Here is a 19599-nt window from a genome sequence, read left to right on the forward strand (position 1 = left end):
AGGGCTTGCAGTTTTAAATAGGAGGCTCGGGGAGGCTTCACTGAAGTGACGTTAGCAGCACGTTTTGATGGAGAGGAGGGAGTGAAAGGTGCAGATAATTAGGGGAGTGGAAGTCCCAGGCAGAGCATCAGCAGGATCAAACACATGCCCTGAGGTGGGCATCTGCTGGACATCTGCTCTAGACTTGTGTGCAGAGACAATGCTGTGTGACCTGGGAGCTTTATTTCTAAACCTTCTGCAGTCGAGCAGCAAAATCCCAGCTGCATTTTGAAAAGTGGAAGCATTTGCATCAGCGTTTAAAGTGATGGTGGTACTTAGGATTGGGCCCGTTTTATTTACTACATATGTTTATAAGTTTATCTAGACCTGTACCTGTACATCTGTTTGTGTGGTATATGTTTGTAAAATTTATTTCTAATACATAAACCTAAGTAAAGTTGGGCTGCAGTTTTAAGGATGCAAGGAACCCCTAGTGGAAGGTGGAACTTGGGTCTTCTGCTTACAAACCCTTGGTTTTTAAAAATGTTTACTTATTTATTTTGAGAGAGAGAGAGAGAGAGAGAGAGAGAGAGAGAGAGAGAGCCCACAAGTCGGGGAGGGGCAGAGAGAATCCCAAGCAGGCTCCTCACTGTCAACAGTGGGGGTGGGGTGGGGGAGGGCTCCACGCGGGGCTTGAACTCACAACCATGAGATCATGATATGAGCCAAGATCAACAGTCGGAGGCTTAAATGACTGAGCCACCCAGGCGTCCTGAACCCTTGGTTTCAGAAAGTGTCCGGAACCTTCTGAAGCTACGCCCAACAATGCAAGCCCTGAGCCCAGTAGAAGGAATTATAGATAGTGGGCCAAGCTGGTCCTTGCCTGTGGCTTTCATCATGTGTGGCTTTAATTCACGTTCCCCTAACTTTAGGCCTGAGCACTTTGCTATCACAAATAACCCCTTGGAAAAATTGTAAAGTGATGTCTTCATGGCAACCCTTTCCTTTTGGTTATGTAAGAAGATTAGTAAGGCTCTCAGGATGGATCATTTCAGCCAAGCTAATAAATCAGGCAGTTCTTTGCATCAAGGCAAATAACAGTCGGCGCTGGAGAGCTGGGCTGGTAATAAGTACAGGAGAGCTTCAAGTGGTCATGAAGGGGGCCTGCTGATGTGCAGGTTCGGACTTTCCCGTGTCAGCACTAAATGTCTTGATTCAGGTTAAACAAAAACCACCTCTGCTTAGAAGCAGCAGTCCTCAGCACACTCTTTCATAACCAGTTTGCCAGAAACGATGATTTATTTAGTGCATTAGGCGCAGAGACCACTTCTATGATCAGCCCTGGGAAGTACTTGGAAGGTAGTCTCAGGTTTCCCCATAGCAAGCAGGCTTACTCTTTCCATGCATTTCCAGACGCCCCCTTGGACTGTGATCCTCTGTCCACAGGTTTGCAGGAAACCTGTGAAATTTAATTCCAATGGAATTTGCAATGACTGAATTCTGGGTGTTCGTTCAGTACGATCACTGCTGAACAATTCAACATGGAATGGTGCACCCTACCCTTGGCCATGGAGAAGTCCCCTTTTGAGGGATGTTCAAGAAAGCCTGTGTGTGGCAGTTTCAGAGCAGATTTGGCTAAAAACCAACGTGGGATGAGACTAGCAATTCTCAGCCTTCTGGGGTATGAGAAGCCTTTTTTGAAATCCAGATATTTAGGGAAACTACTGCTCTGGTTTTTCTTTTAGGACCCATTGACTAAGAAAATATATAACAAATATGATCATTCAGAAACATTACTTGGTTTAGTTACTTAGGCTTTGGATTTTACTCATTACAGCAGCATCTACCGATGATTTAGAAAAAAATCAATAGCCCATACATGTCTGAGATACATGGTTTTTACATGTTTATTTATTTATTTTGGGAGAGAAGGAGAGTGGGGTGAGGGGTAGGCGCGTGTGCGCATGCGTGTCCCAAGTGAGCTCTGCGCTTGTTAGTGAGAGGGCTGGAACTCACGAACCATGAGATCATGACCTGAACCAAAATTAAGAGTCAGACCCTTAACTGACTGAGCCACCCAGGCACTGCAATAGATTTATTTTTTAAACCAGTCCTCAAATGAATTCATGGTTTCTTATCCAAATCGCCACCCCCCCCCCCCCATGGCACCCATTGCCCCACTGTTGGGAATTTTGGATTAGATGGCTTTCCAGAAGGAACTCTTTTGCACCTGGTAGTCCCCCACATCCACCCTCAATGACAGTTTGTTGAGTGTCTACACTGGCATTCTGGAGGTGGAGGGATCAGGTGGGGAAAATATCCCTCAAACTGGACTCTGTCCATCTAAGGTGACAGGGAGAGAGCATGGCCCACCTGGGGTCACTGTGCCATTTTTTCTGCCTGAATGTCACCATGCCAGGTCACACTGCCTTGCCAAAGAGTCCCTGAGCTTTGCTCAGAATGACTTCCTGCTGTTTTCTCTTCACCGAGTGGATTTATTTATTAAGGTCACTCCGTTCCAATGTCATCATTTATAATCTCTCCCGTGAGGATCTTCTCTTGCCTGTGTCACCCCCACATGGAGGTACCTTCTCCTTTTCAAGAACGAAAGCTCAGTGTGGGTTTACTTCTGAAAGTACAAATAATTGGAATAAAAGCCTCACCGACCCTGTGCCTCATGTTGTTGGTAAGACTTTATTTTTTTAAACGGAATCATTTGCAAGCTTGACTTTCGAAACAAGAAATGCGCTGTCTCTAAAAATGTGAGTGAAATGAGTTTGGAGTATCTCCAGTGTTTCTCCTACTCCAGTGATGAGTGTGGGTGTTTTATATATCCCTGCCCATGTGCAGGGCTCACACAGACCTTTTAAAGTTAATTAAAAAGCCTTCCATGGGCTGCCAGACTGGGGCCACATCGTTCCTCTGTAACCTTTTGTATCAGATTAAAAACCTCTGACAATCAGGGATGTTGCCAAATTTCAAATGAAGTGTTCCCAGTGAATTCAATAAGCCATGCAATTCAGCCAGCTTTATGGTGACTCCTGCTTCTGGTTCAGCGAGAGCCAGGGGCTCCCGAGGGACTGAACCCCTTCCTTTGAAAACCTGCTCACTGTCTTGCTCGTTTCAGTAGCAACCCCCTTTCCTTTCCCCAACATCCACAATGTTCCCAACCAGAAGAGAGTGTTGCCCAATGTTCCATGGGTGTGTTTTTGGGAAAAAAAAAAAAGGTTCCCTGTTATCTGCAGAATGGTAAACCTGTGGACGCACAGTAGCAGAGCAAACCTCCTGAGCATTTCTGCAGAAAACTGGTTCCTTTTGTTTAACACAGTGTTTCCCGGATGCAATTGGCCATACCTGCCTATTTCCCCCCGATAACCTTTAACAGCTTCTCAAAGAGCTTGCAACATCTCACAAAGGACTGGTTTGAATGCTCTGTGAAAATGAACCCTCTGACTCATAAATCTTGTAAAAGCCATGGCTTTCCCGTGATAAACAGAAAGGCTTCATCCCCAGCAGAGCATACCAGGAGATTAGTGGGCTGAGGAGAGATGTTTGGTGAGCAGAAATGTTTGAGTTTCTCTGGTGTCTGGCAGGAGACTTGATGTGGGTTTGTGGTAATGGAATATTCTGTCTCTTCTGAGAGAGATTTGGTCAGATTAGAGGACTAAGCCCCTCATGCTCCCAAGGTATATCACCCTAAAACACCACCATGTGTATATGGTTGCAAAAACCGGCTTTTGCAAACCATGTCACCATGATCTGCCATCTTGTAATTCTACGCCACTGGTGCCATCTTGCTCCTTCGCCCACTGTGTGTATAGTGATGAGCAGGCCTCACCATGGGTAATGGCGTCACAACTACATAAGGAAGACCAGTCTGTGGGTACACATGCTCAGTTCCTTATGAGGTTGAAGGGGCACTTGGTGTGGCAGGTTTGCTAGGGTGTACCTCCGAACCAGTGCTCTGTGGAGAACATTTTGACTTGTCATTACTGCTTCCCCAAGCCCCCAACTGTCTGGATCAGTAGAGTTTGGAGAACACTGAACACAATCTGAGTTCTTTAGTAAGGCCAGAGTCCAGGTCCCAGCAGGGAACAAGTGATGCTCTCAGAAGGGTTTAACTGGAAGAGAGAGAGCTTATTGATGTAGGAGCTCTTGTAGGTAAAGGAAATAATAATTATGAATAATTAACTATAGGCAAGCTTAGACCAGCTCTAGAGAACAGAGAGAACCTTGTGGAAGTTTTAACTATCTACCACTTTTTACCCTCATCCAACTCCATCTTCTTATTGGGCAAGAGGAACAACAAAGGGGAAAAAAGATTTCACAAGACTAGCCCAAGGGGTGTAGATAAATAGTGCTAAGAGTCTCCACAAATTGGGGCCTGATGTCTAATTGTAAGGTTAGAAGCAAGTACTGTGTTACTAATGTTTAAAGGGTAAATGTTCTGGGAATTATTTACTTATAGATTAAAAAAAGCTGAAGGGCATTCCTTGTATTCTGATATCTTTCTTGAGTGAGACCTAGTTCAGGCAAGGAATTTAACAACAGTGAAGCCTCAATTCTTAGCTATAGAAAAAAAAATGTGGCTTTTTATATAAATACCAAAGCAGTCCCAAAGTAGTTTAATCAACTTTATTCATACAAATGTATATATTTCTAGGTCAAGTGCTGGTCATTAATCAGTTTCTGAGAAAGTTGATGTGAATCTTGACATTTTACAGATTGAATAGGATCTACGCTTCTTCAGAAGAGCTTAATTAAAGTACTCTCAGATTCATTTGTCACTTTTAGACCGTTGCTCCTTCCCCATCTATTTTGAGGGTGCATTATCCTCTCCTTTTTTACCCCCTTAGAATCATCATTTAACCTCCTATGTACTCTCCTCCTCATTTATTAAAAATTGGAGTCCCTATGTCACAGTTTTCATCCTTATTATTCTGGAGGTAAATTAAATGTCCCATGGAGCACCCGGCCCAACACCCTGGCTGCTCAGTTCTTTGACCTCTTCATATTCAATGGCTTTCTCCGCCACCCACTATCAGCCACTCAATTCCGTGGTCACAATGGACACCATCATCATTGAAAACCACACCATCACAGCATTTACTCTTTGAACTCTATTCGCTCTCTCCCTGCCTTTCCAGCTTACTGCTCAAACATACTCACTATAACAGTTTCATAAGTCCCTCACTCCATTGACTTTACCACTTTTCCCCATATGGCACCCTCCTCCCAATCAGTCTCACTTCCTTCTTTATCTGACATAGATTAAATCATTCTCATCATTTAAATCATTCCCTCATAGGGGCACCTGGTTGGCTCAGTCGGTTAAGCATCCAACTCCTGGTTTGGGCTCAGGTCATGATCTCACAGTTCTTGAGATCGAGCCCTGTGTTGGGCTCTGCACTGACAGTGTGGAGCCTGCTTGGGATTCTGTCCTTCTCTCTGTGCCCCTCTTCTACGCACTCTCTCTCTCTCTCTGTCTCTCTTTCTCAAAATAAATAAACTTAAAATCATTGCCTCGTAAATATTCTTAGCCACCATCTCCCCCTTTCCTTCAGCCCGTATCACTTGGCAAAACTATTTCTTGGGTGAACCTGATCATTTGTCACCTCCATAAGGGTCAATTGTGAAGTCCACCATTGCAGGAGGAATTTCACAGCTGACTGAATTATTACCATAAACTTATGACCACCATTGCCAACCAGCCTTGAAGCACTGCCCAGCAAGGCTCATCTACCACCTCTGAAATCACTATTTCACACCTGTTCTGACTATCTCTTCCACCCCCACACTCCTCTTGTTCTTACGGGATACCTACTTCACACTTCACAGAGAACATATGAACACCATTGGAAGAGACCTCCTTTAATCTCTGGCCATCGAATTTCAAAATCTACTTGCATCTTAACTCATTGCTCATTTTTCTTCCTTTTACAATGGCCCAAGTGCTCCTCCTTGTATCCAAGGCCAAACCCTCCACTGTCCTCTGGGTTCCTGCCTTCCGGGGGAACCTCATTTCATTATTTTTCTTTTCTCTCTTGTGTCTTTAGTCTATCACTTTTGCTGCTGGATTCTTCTTAAACATTGAACTTGATTTAGGCAATGCTATCCAAGCATATACAGACACATAAGGACATCCCCACCCCCACCCCCAACTCCCGGGGCATCCTATCCCTGTCTAGCTCTCATTCTATATTTTTCTTTCCTTTCCTTTCCTTTCCTTTCCTTTCCTTTCCTTTCCTTTCTTCTCTTCTCTTCTTTTCCTTTCTTAACTAAGCTTCCTAAAATGGTGGCCTACACTCATTGTCTCTGTTTCATTATTTCTTATTTGTTGTTGTTATTGCGATATTACTAGGGCTCACCAGTGTCTGGTTCTCTTTTTCCTTGGCACATGGAAAGCTTTATTTTCTGGCTTCTTTGCAGCATGGGACCATGTGAGTGGTGTAGCCAATGGACCTAAAAATTTTAAAGTGAGTACATACATGAGTCTCCATGCTTTCTTCCCCTACAACAACTACTGAGGCAGATGCGTATTATAGATAGTCCAATTTTAGTATGATGGAACTTCTGTCACCCTTGGTAATCAAGTGACTATTGCAGAAATCCCTGCTGATCTTCACAGTACACATTACATAAGAAATAAAGTCTTATGTGCTAAACCAGTGAAATTTTGGAGTGTATTTTTTATAACAGCACTATCTACCTTAGTGACTAATTCACTCTTCAATCCACTTCCCTCTGGCATTTTGCCTGATTACCATCTACCAAAACTGCCTTTGATCAGATCGCCGATGTCTTCCATATTGCTAAACCCAATGAATACTTTTCAACTCTATCTTAAGTGACATTTCAGTAGCATGCAATATAATCTATCTTTCTTCCTTCTTGAAATAGTCTACTCTCTTGGCTTCAATGGCACCAGATTCTCTTTGGCTGCTCCTTCATAGTCACTTTTCCTGACTCCTTTTTTTCTTTCTTATCTTTATATTTTGGAGGTCCTCAAAGCTCAACCTTAAAAGTTTCAGCCATACTTTCCTTCTCTCAGTTCTTTGAGAGAACTGTCTCATGACCTTTACACTTTATAGGCCTTAGCCAGGAGCAAAGAAGGGAATGGAAGAGTTAAGGCAGATGGAAGCAAGGGGAAGAGAGTATGTCAGACAAATCTCTACTTACGCTTTAGATTTCAACTTAACTGCCAGCTCCTCAGAGAGTATGTCCATCACCTTTCCAGACTAGGTTGGGTCCCCCTAATTATTCTCTCCACAGCACTCTTTTAAAAAATTTTTTTTAAATGTTTATTTATTTTTGAGACAGAGAGAGAGATTAGGGGAGGGGCAGAGAGAGAGGGAGACACAGAATCTGAAGTAGGTTCCAGACTCCAAGTGGTCAGCACAGAGCCTGATGTGGGGCTCGAACTCATGAACTGAGATCATGACCTGAGTCGAGGTTGGACACTTAGCCACTCAGGCGCCCCTCCACAGTACTCTTTATGTTTCCTTCATAGAATTTACCATATATGATTGTAACCATAATTATTTATGCAATTATCTGCCTCCTTCATTAATACGTAAGCTTCCTAAGACAAAAGTTGTTTCTCTTTTGTCTACCATTGAATTTTTAGTGCCATATTATAGTGATTGGTTCATAGTAGGTGATCAGTAAATTTTTGTTGAATGAACTCATGACTAGTGATTCTCATCTTTGCTATTATGCTTTTATGAAATATAATCCATTTTCAAAAATCATGGGGAGCAAGAGTATGGTCACATGGTCTGAAATTTCAATTTAATCCTGGAAATCATATTCACCTTCAAATTCTAGGGACTGCATATCTTCTTAGGGGGCATAGTTCATGTGCAGCCTAAATAGTTCTTCTTGAAATTGAGGTACTTGTATAGAACAGATGCTTAATAATTCAGATACATTGTGAGGTTGCCTTTCAAAGAAAGCTGTAGACATTTAAAGTATAATTCAATGCATAAAAGTGTATGAATCTCTTCTGAAATTGCATTTTTATTTCTACCTAATAGGTCTATAATTTTTTAAGTCTGCTAAACTACACTGAACTCAATGGAATCCATACAAAATAAATGCAGTCTTAATGTCAACTTGCTCAATCAGTTTGAATGCAAAAACTTGTACTTCCTTGATTAAACAGCCAAATCAGCCTCCCTCCCACCCCCGTAGAACATTCTGAGAAGAAAAAAACTTAATATGTGAAATTAGTTTGGATGCCTGATTATATGTATTTGTTGAAGAGATTTGCTGAGTAGCATATTTTCACTTATCTGTCAAATAGCTTTTCAATAAGGAGGCCGACATGAATAAAATAACAATTTTTTGATGAGTTCCTCTATATTTTATGCAGTGAAACTTATTTGCAAATTTCATAGCATAAATTCCCCTTACAAATATTGTAGTGGAAGTTGTGCATAACTACCTTCTAATTCCCCTCAAAAGGAAAAAGACATAAATTTCTAACCACATGATCATCTCAATAGATGCATAAAAAGTATTTGACAAAATCCAATATCCATTGATGATAAACATTTTCAACAAATTGGAAGTAAAAAGAAACTTCCTCAGCCAGATGAAGAGGATGTATGGGCACCCTACAGCTACCATCATACTTAATGGTGCAAGACTGAATGCTTTCCCCTAAAGATTGGAAACAAGGCAAGTATTTCTTCTCTTATTACTCCTATTCAACATGGACTTGAAGTCTTAGTGCAATAAGGCAAGAAAAAGAAATAAAAGGCATCAAGGTTGAAAAGGGAGAAGTAAATTGTCCTAATTAGCAGGTGGCTAATGTAGAAAATGTTAAGATATCTACAAAAGTTACTGCTCCCTAACAAACAGCTTCAGCAATGTCACAGGACACACTCTCAATATACAAAAATTAACTGTATTTACCAGCAAGGAACATTACAAAAAATTAAATTAAGGAAACAATCCCATTTTATAATAGCCCGAAAAAGGAAGGAAACACTTTGAAATGAATTCGATTAAAGAGCAAGAATTCTACACAAATAACTATAAAACATTGCTGATAGAAATGAAAGAGGATCTTAATCAATGCAGTGACATTGCATGTTTATGGATTAGAAGACTCAATACTATTAAGATGGCAATTCTCCCCCAAACTGACTTATAAATTCAATGCAATTCCTACCAAAATTCCAGCTTGCTATTTTCTTACAGAAATTGACAAGCTGATCCTAAAATTTATATGGAAATGCAAGAGACTCAGAATAGCCAAAATAGTCTTGAGAAAGAACATAATTGGAGAATTTATACTTCATGATGTCAAAACTCAGTGCAAAGCTAATCAAGACTGGGTGGTACTGGCATAAGGACAGACCTATAGATCAAAGGAAGGGTATGGGGACAACGTGAGAACCACATGTGAAAGAATGGATTTAGACCTTTACCTCATCTCATACGCAAAAGTGAACTCAAGATGGATCGTGAACCTAAATGTCAGAGGAAAAACTATAAAACTCTTAAAAGAAAACATAGGAGTAAATCTTTATGATCTGAGGATCAGACTTCTTCAAAGTAAAAACTTTTATGCTCCAAAAGACACCATTAAGAAAATGAAAGACAAGGGATAGACTGGGAGAATCATATATCTAATACAAGAATTTCATCTAGACTCTATAACGTACTCTTGCAACTCAATAATAACAATAATTTAAAAAAACAATCTTAGCATGAACAATGGATATGAGTAGACATTTTTCGAAGAAGTTATATAAATAGTCAATGAGCATACGAAAAACTGCTCAACATGATTAATCATCAGGGTAACAACCCAAATGTCCATCACCTGGTGAATGGATAAACAAAATGTGGTATATCCATACAATAGAATACTGTGGGGCAATAAAAAGGGATGAAGTTCCAATACGTGCTCCATCATGACAAAACATTATACTAAATGAAAGAGGCCAGATGTAAAATATCACATATTGTATGATTCCCTTTATGTGAAATGTCTAGAATAGGCAAATCCATACAGACCAAAAACAGAAGAGTGGTTGCCAGGGGTTGGGAGTGGGGTGGGGTCAGGAATTGGGAATGACTGCTTTTTGGTCCGGGGCTTCTTTTGGGATAACGAAATGTTCTGGAATGAGATAGTGGTGATGGGTGCACAACTCTGTGAATTTACCAAAAACTGTTGAATTGTACACAAAAAATGATTGTATTTTATGTCATGTAAATTCTACTTCAATAAAAGCATTAAAAAAAATAAAGATAGCATCGTAACAACCCCTTCATTACCAGTGCCATTTCTGTGGCAAGCGAATTCAATTTTCCATATGAGATCAAACTTAAAATTCTTTACTTGTGGAACATTAGTCCGTTGTTTATGTGAGCAAACTAATTAGGCAATAGATTTTTCTTTCTTTCTTTGTTATTTTTTTTCCACTGAAAACTCAGGAGGAATCTTTTCCAGGGTTAACTGGATTGCATTTGTTGTATGATGGTTAAACCCTCAGACTCTGGGATTTGAGGATCCTGCCTCTATCATTTAGCGGTGTTAATTTGTGACACAATCACTTAAACTCCTCAAATTCTCCTTCATCTTTAAAGTGGAGCTAACAATAGAAAGGACTTCATGTTTACTGAGAAGGATTAAAAGGCTTCTTACAATGTCTGGTACAGAGTAAATGCTCAACCAAAATAAATGCAATCTACTCTATGAGCTGAGTGCTAGACACCCTGATATAAACCAATAAGCCACTTACTAATTACAAGGTTTGCTCAAGTTTCCCTAAGGCTGAGCTAGAACCAAGATCTTTTGTCTCTTTGTTCTATTTCAGATTTCAACATTTAGAGTGGCTTCCCTGTCTGTTCTTTTCCCTTTGCCTGACCTGGTCTTGACTTTGAGTTTCCTGGACTGTTTGTATAACAGTCTCAGTAACAGCGTCTGTAGGCTGGGCACCCCTCAAAGTGACTGTCCTGCATGTGGGAATTGTTCCAAACCCTTGGAAACTCTGGATAAAGCCAGAGTCGCTTTGAGGATGGTCTCAGACCTATGGTGTATATGTAACAGGAAGAGCTTTTGCTCTCTTTTGGAAGTGTCTGTCAAATTTTACTTTCTAGTTCGCCATGATAGGATTTTTCAAAGCTTCAAAATCAGACAGAAACTGTGCCTAAGGAGAAATTTATAGCCTGGATGTAAAATGAAGTGGATATCAAAGGGGGGCCAAGTATCCTCAAAAAAATAACAAAATCAGAGGACAGGGAGTAATGGTCTTAGAAGCGCTACCTCTGAGAGACATTCACAACAGAATCCAGCTCATAGTTAAATTAGCAGCTTGTAGAGTACAAGATCCTGTTCCAGCTACCCAGACTCTCAGCGCTTTGTAAGCTAATGTGAACCAGACTCCAAGTCAAATGTTCACACACTGACAATGTGAAGGAGAATTTCTGCTATTTGTACCTCTTTGAGAAAGAGTTGTTTCAAAGGAGCCCTCCACAAAAATGTTATGTTGCCTACTATCATAAAACCTTGGTTTGCGAGCATAATTTGTTCTGGAAACATGCTTGTAATCCAAAGCACTTGTATATCAAAGCGAATTTCCCCATAAGAAATAATGGAAACTCAGATAATTTGTTCTATAATCCAAAAATATTCATATAAAAATGATTATAATACTGTAATATGATACGAAATCATAAAGAAAATACAAAATATAAAGAAAAATAAACAAATTAACCTGTGCTTACCTTTGAAAACCTTTGTGGCTGGTGTGAGGGTGACAAGAGAAGAGGGTTATTGTGTAGGACGAGTTTCACTATCACTAACAGAATCACTGCTATCTATTGGCTCAATGGAATCTTTTTCTGCGTGGCACCATTGTATACACTCGCACGGATGTTGACTACAGTACAGTATTAATAAACTCTTGTCATAGACTGGATTTAATGGAACTGGCAATAAGGCAGCAGAGGAAAGGGTTTATATCTCCAGGCATCCTAAGCTAGAATGAAGCAAAGCATTCCTAAGCTTACTCTTGTATGGAAAAGCAAGGGACTGTTGTCCATAGTGCTTTGAAGTGACAAAAAATATACTAGTGCTTGTTGTGGGCATCTACCAACGTTTTGAAAAATTACTGATTTCTGCCGAATACCATGGCCTGAGACCAAGCATCCCAGCATGAGAGACAACCACCCAGAATCCTGCAGAGAAAGAGAGAGAGAGAGAGAGAGAGAGAGAGAGAGAGAGAGAATCATTGGCTCAATTGTGATCATGTGATGTTTTGTGTCACGTACTACTCGTATTGCAAGACATCGCTCATTTATCAAGTTAAAATTTATTAGAAATACTTGCTTGTTTTGTGGAACACTCGTAAAACAAGTTACTCGCAATGCAAGGTTTTACTGTACATTCTTGCCATATCGTCATTGTCTTTCTCGAGTTTCTCCCCACCTCCCCATCTTTTGCTTTGGTGATTTCTACCTGGCTCCACTGTGTGACAAAATAAGGAGAAGGGGGGATGCGAGTGAATATGGTGTAGCCTGTGTACTGATTTTTCTCCCTCCCAATCTTTCCTTGCTAATTTTAAGAAAAACATCTCCTCAATCCCCCTCCCACACTTTGGATTCTACTTTGAAATAGCAGCTGATGTTGCTAGAAGAGAGTTTGTCTTTTATAACCCCAAATGTAGTGAGTTGAATTTAGCCAGCTCAGGGCATATGTTCTGGTTATTCCTCATTTGCTTCCCTGAACTCTTCTCCTAGCCCCCACCCCCACTAATAGAGAATATCCTACACTTCTCTGTCTGTCTTGGGATGCCAACCACTGCAGACTCCATTTCCCAAGCTCCTTTGCTGCATGGTTTCTGGTTCTTTTTTCCCGATGAAAGACACTGGCAGGAGAATGGGGGCGGGATGAGAAAGGTTGGGGTATTTTTCCCCCACACACTTGCTCCTGAGAGCAGTATCTGGCAATGGTTGCCTCCCTCCTAACTACAACACCTTTTAGACACTTCCTGGGTTCCAGCTCCCCTGGTGTTCCCTTAAGACTATTTTCTTCCCTTGCCCCTTCTGCCCTAGGGATGCTAATGGATTCCTGCTAGCGCTTTCTGGGATAGGCAGAATAATAGTCTCCCAAATATGCCCACATCCCAGTCCCTGGAACCTGTGAGTTATCTTACACGGTAAACGGAGCTTTACAGATGTGATTGAGGTTATGAACGTTGAGATGGGAGATTATCCTAGATCATCTGGATGGACCCAATCTAATAACATGAGTCCTTAAAAGCAGCTGTGGTCAGAAAATGATGTGACAATGGAAGCCGGGTCAGAGTGAGGTTAGATGTTGCTGGCTTTAAAGAAGGAGAAAGGGGGCTATGAGCCAGGGAATGTGGACAGCTTCCAGAAGCTGGAAGGGGCAAGGAAACAAATTCTTCTTTGATGCTACCAGGAGGAATGCTGCCCCACATTTTAGCCCATTGAGATTCTATGCGAGTCTTCTGACCTACAGAATTGTAAGATAACAAATTTATGTTATTTTAAGCCACTAAATTTGTGGTAATTTGTTATAGCAGCAATAGAAAACCAATACATCTTTCCCATCTTTTTTTTATTGAAGAATAATTGACATGCAATATTATATTAGGCTCAGATGTACAACATAGTGATTCAACAATCATATACATTATGAAATGCTCACCACAATAAGTCTAGTTACCATCTGTCACCATACAATGTTATTACAATATTACTGACTACCTCCCCTATGCTGTACTTTTCATCCCTGTGACTTATTTATCTTATAACTGAAAGTTTGTACCACCTAATCCCCTTCATTTATGTGGCCCATACCCCTAACTTCCTCCTCTCTGGCAACCACCAGTTTGTTTTCTGTGTTTATGAGCCTGTTTGTATCTTGTTATTATCCATTTTTCTATCTATTAATTCATTTGCCTGGGTGTTTAGATTCCACATATAAATGAAATCCTACAGTGTTTGTCTTTCTCTCTCTGACTTATTTCACTTAGCATAGTGCCCTCTAGGTCCATCCATGTGGTCACAAATGGCAACATTCGATCCTTTGTTTTTTACCTTTACCTTCCCCACACCACTGTAATTGGTCCCTTTATTAACACCCCTTCAGTGAAAACATTTGGAGTGAAATCTGTGTTTTGCTCTTACAAATGTGAGCTCTTGTTTTTCTCTTCCTTCCTTCCTTCTACCATTTATCCACCATGAGGACCCTCATTCCCTCTCCCATTAGGCACCGTCTCAAATGTTTAATACATGTCTTTATTTTTTTTAAGTTTATTTATTTTGAGAGAGAGAGCACAAGCAGGAGAGGGGCAGAGAGAGAGGGAGAGAGAGAGAAAGAGACAGACAGAGACAGAGAGAATCCCAAGCTGGCTCTGCGCTGTCAGCACAGAGCCTGACAAGAGGCTTGGGGCTCAAACTCACCAACCGTGAGACCATGGCCTGAGCCGAAACCAAGAGTCGGACGCTTAACAGGCTGAGCCACCCAGGCGCCCCTAATACATGTCTTTATATATGTGGCTAACCTAAGAAATACATGTGAATGTACACATTTTACATTTCTATAAGCTATCTTCTATTATACATCAAATTTTTTCTTAGTTTTTATTTTTCCTCCAGTGCTTTATTTTTCAGAATGATCCATGTAGTTCTCTGCCATCTAGTTTCTTGCTTTTGATTGCTGCGTCCTTGAAACATAAGATGCAGTCATCAAAGAAGCCAAGTGAAATCAGGAGGGGCCTGAAGGACCTTAAGAAGAGGGCAAGCTCCCCCATCTTAGAGGGTGGGGTGAGAGCAGAAAGCAGGGAAATTGGAAGTGGGAGGAGGTAGAAAGAAGGAGAAGGTGAGGAGATGTGCCTGGAGAGATGTCCTCAAGAATCTTTTACTATAAATTTGTAAAATGAATGTGAGAGAGAGAATTCATCAGTAACAAGCTAGCTTACTGGCATTTCCATTTGATCCAGTCCCCCTAAATTTCTGTGTGTTTTATCGGCTTACCTCAGACATTTTTCTCTGATCCCAGGAAGTAAAGCAAAGCAAGGCACAGTGTGTTTCAGCCAGGTCTTAAATTTTGGTGCTAACCACGACCTTATTTACTGTACTGACACCTGAATATTCATCTCCTTTGTGTAAATTTACAGCCTCCTCAATTTGGAGCTATATGTAGATTTCACTCATGCAAATGACTTCTCGTTTGACCCATGATAGTATTTCTTTCTAAGTAATTGTATTTTCTTCTTGGTGGGAATAGCCTTTTTTTTTGCTTTTATTCCTTATTATAAAAACAATTCATGATTATTACAATTTATAATTATTACAATACAAAAAATATTATTAAAATATAGAAAAGAATGAAGATACAAATGTTACCTATTATCCTATGATTTTAACATTTTTTGGTACGTATTATTTCAGCCTTTCTTTCTCATTAATAATATTCAGTAAATATTTATTATGCAATCTGCTGTGCTAGGTTCTGGGATACAGTGGAGAGCAAAAACAGACACAATTGCTGCCCTCTGGACCCTGTAATCTAGCGAGAGAGAATTATATTTAATTATATGATTATTCAACTAATGTCTGCAACAGTTGGGAAGCTTTTGCAGATGCATCAGCTGGCTATTGCCACAGTAATCCTCCATAATAGATCACCCCAAAACTCAATGGCACGTGCCAATAAACATTTATTCTTATGATCATAGTTCTGCAGGTCAACTCGGGCAGTGGTGCTTTAGATTGTGGGTCCATAAACTGGCAGAAGGGACTCTGCTTTAGGGTGTGGATTAAGCCTCAATCTATTTTATATACATTGATTCTAGTCCCAGGCTGAAAGGGAAAGTGGCTCCCTGGGGGATGATCTTCTCATGGTGGATCACTGGAGAAAACCAGAAAGCCAACCAAACCGTGAAAGCATATGTTGCTAACATCCCATTGGCCAAAAAAAGTCATGAACAAGCCCAAAGGCAAGGGGCAGGGAAGATCACCCTTCCTACCATGAGGACATGGCAAGGATGTGGATGTCTATGACAAAGGAATGAAGAATTGGGATCAGTAATTCAACCTACAATGTAACATACAACCAGAGGTGGTGTTATTTAGATTTTCTTTTCAGGATCTCAAGATGGCTGAAACATTCTTAAGCATCTTATCCTCTTATGATGTCATCCAAAGGTAGGAAGGTATGAGTCCTGTCTTGTTCTTTCTCTGAAGGCCCATTTCCTTCCCATCTCCATGTCCTTTTACTTCTCATTAGCAAGGGTTGCTTCCCATGCCCATTCCTGATCCAATCATTAGTGGGAGGAATAGAATTGACATGATTGACCCGTATGAGACAACATTCACACCTTGGGGTTGAGGAATGGTTTCTGAAACACAGATGTCCAATATCTGAACAAAAGAGGGATTATGCTGACATGAATGATTAGAAAAAATGACAGTTAGGAAGACAGCCAACAGTATCTGCCTCAGTATCTTACTGAAGATTGTCATAAAGTTTCCAAACTATGAGAGATTACAACAGGAGAGCTTTGGTTCGGAGAGGAAAGCCACAGGAATGAGCATTAACCTGAAATTTGAAGGATGAATAAGAGTTACCTGTGCAAAGAGGACAGACAAAAACACTTCAGGTGGAAAAACATACATGAAAGTTCTGTAGCAGAGTGAGCTTGGGGGGTATGTCTGTCTTAAGAAATGTAGAGTGTGGGAGGGGATAAGAACCATACCATTCAGAGCCCTGCAGATCAAGTTAAAGCTTTTATTCTTTATGCTAAGAGCAATGGAAAGCAACTAAAGAGTTTTAAGCAAGGGAGCGATATAATCAGAATTGAGTTTAAAAGAAAGTCATACTAGCTGCAGTGTGGAGACAAACAGACGAGATGCAAGAATGGATGTAGGGAGATCAGTTGGGAATTTATTACATGGTTCAGCTGAGAGCAGATAACAGCTTGGCTAGAATGATAATAATAGAGATAAAAAGATGTGACTCAATTTGAGAATATTTAGGAGGCACAGCTCATAAAACTTAAATGATGAATTCATTCTGGGGGTGGTAACAAATGAAGGTATCAAAAACTATTCTTAGACTTCAGAATTTTATAGTTGGATCAATGTTGGTAACATTCACTGAGGCAGGGACTACAAGAAGAGGCCCATATTTGAGTAGGAAGACCACAAGTACAGATGGTGAGCTTGAGATGCCTTTGAGATACTGAAAAAGAAATGTTGGATTTATGGGTCTGAGATATTATGAGTTATCTGCACATAAATGGTAATCGATGCAAAAGACATTACTAAGGGAGAATATAACATGGGAGGAAGGGAGAATATAACATGGGAGTATAACATAGGAAGAAGCCTTGAGGAACCTCAGCACTTAGTGGGCTATGAGATGGCAAAGGAAGCTGAGAAGGACCAATCAGAGAGGTAAAAGAAAAACCCAAATGTAGAAAGAAGACCAAAAGTCAAGAGAACAGAGAATTTCAATAAGGAGGTTAGTGGTAAAGAGAACTGAAGAAGTTGAGCTGGATTTGGTAGCACTGAAGTCATAACGCATGAGTAAATTAGCAAATACTGTTTTGGTGAAGTGACGAATGTGGATGGATTGAAGAGTAGGAGTTGAGAAAATGGAGATGTTGGGTAGAAGAAACCTTTCTCAAGAGTTTGGATTTGAAGGGGACAGAATGTAGAAGTGGGAAATGCAACTAAGGGAAGGTCGGGACAGAAGTGATTAAGAGAACTCAAAGCTGATGGGAAGTATCCAATTGAGAAGAAGAGGGTTTTATATCCAAGAGAGAGATGGCATAAGAAAGACTAAGAGTCTTCAGAAAACAGGAAATAGTAGGGTCTACGTATGTATCCTTATGTACTTATGTAGTTAAAAGCTATGTTTGTATATCTTTTTTACACGAACTATTGAAACAACACATATTTGGCTGCAAGGAATAAAATGCCCCATTACCAGAGTATTAAACAATAAAGACATTTAATTAATATACATAATACAAAGCATGGGAGTTGGCGGTTCTGGAGTTGTTTCAATGGCTCACGTATATCACCAAACACGTGGACTAGGTTCTTTCTATCTTTTCCATTCCGCCTCTTCAGTGTCAGTGATATGTCTTTTCATGGTCTCCAGATGGCTGCCACAGCTCTAAATACCTAATCCTCATACAACAGCATCCCAAGCAGAAAAGCAAGTGGGGAAGGTGTGAGTAACTAAAGTGCTTTCTGTATCCACCACTCTTTTTATTAGGAAGAAATCTTAACCTGAAGCTGTTGGCAGACTTCTATATTTCATTGGCTAGAACTGGGTCACATGACTACCTCAAGGCCAACTGCTAGCAAAGGGAAATGAGATTTCCATGATTGGCTAGATACATCATTTTTCATCCCGGTGATTGGGCACATTGCTACCCAAAAACATCAGGACAAGAAAGAATGTGGAATAATTCTGAACTGACCCAAAAGTGGCTACCATCAAGAATTTTGCCTCAGTAGCTATATTAATTGGTTCATATTTGTGTGTGTATGTGTAATTATAAAACTAGTTCTGTGTAATTATAAAATTAGTTCATAACATTAAAAATTTGCAGGGGTGCCTGGGTGACTCTGTCGGTTAAGCCTCCAACTCTTGATTTTGGCTCAGGTCATGATCTCACAGTTTATGAGATCAAGCCCGAGTCAGGCTGTGTGCTGACAGTATGGAGCCTGCTTGGGATTCTCTCTGCCCCTCCCCTGATCTCTAAATAAATAAATAAGTAAGTAAGTAAATAACCATTTTTTAAAATTGCATAAAATTGAAAGGTGTAATAAAGTTAATGTGTAATCCCAGTAACCCCAAAATAAGCAACTGTAATTAACATTTTAGCATAGAGCTTTCAAGAATTTTTCTATGCTTAAAAAAAGTATTTCTCTCTCTCAAAATTGGGATCATAGTCTGTGTATGATATAATCTGCTTTTTTTTATATGAAACAGATTTTTTAAAGTAAGATGTTAAAACTGTAAACTAGATCTTCCTAAATTGTGTGTTTCTTTTATGTTTATGGTTGTTCCATATTCTAGCAGTGTATGAACATGTTCATTTCTTCATATCCTTAAAACGGTATATCAATCAATCCTTGGAATCTTTGATAGCATTATGAGGTAAAAGTGATAGATCAATATAATTTTTACTTTTTGTTTTAGGTGAAAAAAACATTCCATGAAGACATTTGCATTTGACTTTTTTGTTCTTTTCTTTTGCTTATTTTTTATTAATTTGTGTGAATCCCTGTATATATTAAGGACACTGATTCTTTGACATACAGGTTTTAAGTTTTTTTTCCAGTTTTTTGATGACTTGGGGCATATGCAGAAATATTTAATTTTTTAGATAAATTCATCACATCTTTCTCTGATGCCTTTTGAGGCAGTAGAGCATAGTATTCAATATCTGGGTCTTAGAGTCAGACATACTTGAACTTGAATCTTGGTTCTACCCATGATCTAACTGCAAAGACCCTTGAGAAAATGACTCAACTTTTCAGGCACTTTGTTTCTCTATCTATAAAATGGAGATAATGCCTTCTTTGAAAGACTGTTATGCAAAGTATATGCAA

Source organism: Prionailurus viverrinus, chromosome X (assembly GCF_022837055.1).
Source record: "Prionailurus viverrinus isolate Anna chromosome X, UM_Priviv_1.0, whole genome shotgun sequence".
NCBI lineage: Eukaryota > Metazoa > Chordata > Mammalia > Carnivora > Felidae > Prionailurus > Prionailurus viverrinus.